At 38.5% G+C, this 2,928-nt stretch overlaps 1 non-coding gene across 1 annotated transcript; it reads left to right on the top strand.

Annotated features, from left to right (window-relative positions):
* Positions 1–2,565: 2,565 nt before the first annotated feature.
* LOC119520906 lies at positions 2,566–2,672 on the top strand. Its single transcript, XR_005214237.1, has one exon. It is a non-coding gene; the product is annotated as a U6 spliceosomal RNA (small nuclear RNA).
* Positions 2,673–2,928: the final 256 nt, after the last annotated feature.

Raw genomic sequence — 2,928 nt, 5'->3', positions numbered from 1 at the left:
TTTTAAAGGTTTCATTTGGTATGTCCACATATTGGCCTTCTTCATTTTTGGCTTCTGAAATTTTATCCTTTTCCTTTGGATGGAACATCATTTCCTGTTTGTTTGTCTTGTACTCTTGTTGCACACTCTATATTTTAATATGTTAATTCTGGTATTTATTCCCTTATGTGTTTGTTTCTTGATTTTGTAACCAGCTGGTAATAAGAGATTTTCATGAGCATTGGCCCTCTTATCAGGAATGCCTGCAGAGAGTGAATGTAGTGTACATGGTTTTCCTTGTCTTTATGTGATTGTTTCTTGTCCTGTTCTTTACTTGTTAGTTGATTTGTAGTTCCCCTGTTTTCAGGAGTTTGTACCCTCTGTCTCCCAGAAGGTAGACATCCTCTCCCTAGGTATTTGAAGTCCACAAGCTATTGCTTCATAACATCTGGCTCTATAGCTCTTATATGCCTTTCAATACCTCAAGCTGCTATTGCAGCTGGGTTGAGAGGCACATTAGGGAGGACTTTCTTGTCAACCTTTTCTTATGAAACAAGGCCAGTAGCCCATGTAGGGATGCAGACCAGGTCCCAAATGCCCTGGTTAGAGAGTCAGGAAGGGCATCAAAAGCTTCCTTCACTGTTCTGAAAGCTGAGCTCTATTGACCTGCCCAGAAAATGCATCCCTTCATCTGTCTCCTGCAGCCGTGAGGAAGAGTAGTTTCTTCAACTTACCTCTGCCTCCCAGAGTGTGTTGAAATAATGGCTGTCACCATGGCCTCTGTAAGTGTGGTTTGTGAGAGTGGCCACCCTTATTACTGTGCTCCAGCAATCCAAAGTCATCAATCAAAAGCTGCAATCAGTTCTTTACCATGCATGCATTTCCTTGGTCTTGGGGAAGAGGATTTTTGTGTCCCTTTCTGTCAACAGCAATCTAGCTAGGGGTGGGGCCAAGGTGGAATGCAGTAAGAGTGAGATAAGGGTGCCAGTAGCCACTTTTAGGGGAGAGCAATTTTCTGTTCTTTGCTAAAATTAGTCAGCCACTTCCTTCTGTTCTTCCTGGATGCTGTACAGTGTTCTTCTGGCCTCTGTAGATCCAAAATAACTGTTTTAGATAAATCCTGCCTGCCTAATATATTTTGTAGTGGAAGGATTGAGTCTTGGGGCTCCCTATTCTGCCATCCTCATGCAGTCTTCTGGTCCCATGCACCTATTTTAGATCCAGCAATTTATGTTTTGCATGCTTGAGAATAATGAGTGTCTAGGTCCTCCAAACTCAAGCATAGCCATTTTAAAGGAAGTATATTTTTCATAGTAACTAAAACATGGTAAACAAAAAGCCAATTATTAAGAGAATGAATATCTAAAATAAAAACAATTCATCTGATGGAACACTCCTAACAATGTTCCATAAACACACACTGAATATCCTGATTTACAGATGGTGATCAAAACAGTCAGCTACAAAAGAATATATATTATATGATTCAATTTTAAAGAAGGTTGATTATTCATGGTATTCAGTGTCTGACATCAAAAGAAATATGTATTCAGATGAATTAAAACAGAGGAAGATCAAGACCAATAATGTGTTGCTCTCTAAGTAAAGGTTTTTTCATATTTTTTCATTGAATACTCCATAAAAAGTTATCTCTTGTCCTCCTAGTGTTTCCTTCTCTTGGTAAAGACCTTTCTTTCTAGTTTCGTGGTTTAGAAGCTATACTTACTCTGAGCTGTGCTTATATACATGAAGGCTGGAGCTCAGCTGAAATGTATTACAGGTAATTACAGACATAGAGCTCCTCCCAGGATAGTGCAATCATGTTATTTAAGGATAGATTGGAAATAAAGGCAATTACACATTGATTACTTTGACAGAGAAGTACACTCATGTGTACGTTCTTTCATTTTTTAAAAGATCATACCTGTAGCTAAAGACTCTTCCAAATGCACATTTTAAATGAGTTCTCTGATGCTTCCTAATGGAAGAATTATATCTAAAGGTTTTCTCACACAGGTGGCAGACATATGGTTTCTCCCCAGTGTGACTTCTCTCATGTTGTGTAAGGTGAATATATTGACTGAAGGATTTTCTGCAAACAATGCAGACATATGGCTTCTCACCAGTATGAGTTCTCCCATGTCACCTAAGGCTACCACATGTGCTGAATGATTTTCCACACAGAGGGCAGGCATATGGTTTTTCTCCAGTGTGAATTCTCCCATGTTGTCTGAGGGCAGAACTAACAGTGAAGCCTTTCCCACATTGATGGCAGACATGTGGTTTCTCCCCAGTGTGAGTTCTCTAATGTTGTGTAAGATGAATACATTGACTGAAGGATTTTCCACAAACATCACAGACAAGTGGTTTCTCCAAAGAGTGAGTTCTCTCATGCTGCCTAAGGTTACCACAATGACTGAAGGATTTCCCACATAGAGGGCAGACATATGGTTTCTCTTCAGCATGAGTTCTCTGACGTCTTTTGAGGGTAGAAATATCAGTGAAGTTTTTTTCACATAGATGGCAGACATGGTTTCTCCCCAGTGTGAATTCTCTCATGTTGCCTAAGGTGATAATGAATTTATGGTATTTTATTTGACAGCACATATATTAAAATTGGAATGATACAGAAAATATTAGCATGTCCCCTATGCAAGGATGACATGTGAATTCATGAAGCATTCCGTATTTTTAAGATTTTCCCTTGGGGTGGAGTTTACTCTGTGAAGGGCTTGCAGCTGTCCTTCCTATGCACACAAATACAATATTTTCCATGGTTAAAAAAGAATTATGAAGCTGTACACTGGTGTTTCTAAATGTGTATTTTAATTAATGTACTCTCCATGTGTATGGATTATGTCAATAATCCATATGTCAATCAAGAAAATTAAATTTTTCTAACCTGAATGATTTTTCTAGTTTTTTCCCTTGTAATTTTTATATCATCAA

The sequence above is a fragment of the Choloepus didactylus genome, chromosome 26 (assembly GCF_015220235.1).
Source record: "Choloepus didactylus isolate mChoDid1 chromosome 26, mChoDid1.pri, whole genome shotgun sequence".
In the NCBI taxonomy this organism is placed as follows: Eukaryota; Metazoa; Chordata; class Mammalia; order Pilosa; family Megalonychidae; genus Choloepus; species Choloepus didactylus.
The sequence above is the reverse complement of the archived record's forward strand: the minus strand, read 5'-3'. Positions and strand labels throughout refer to the sequence as shown.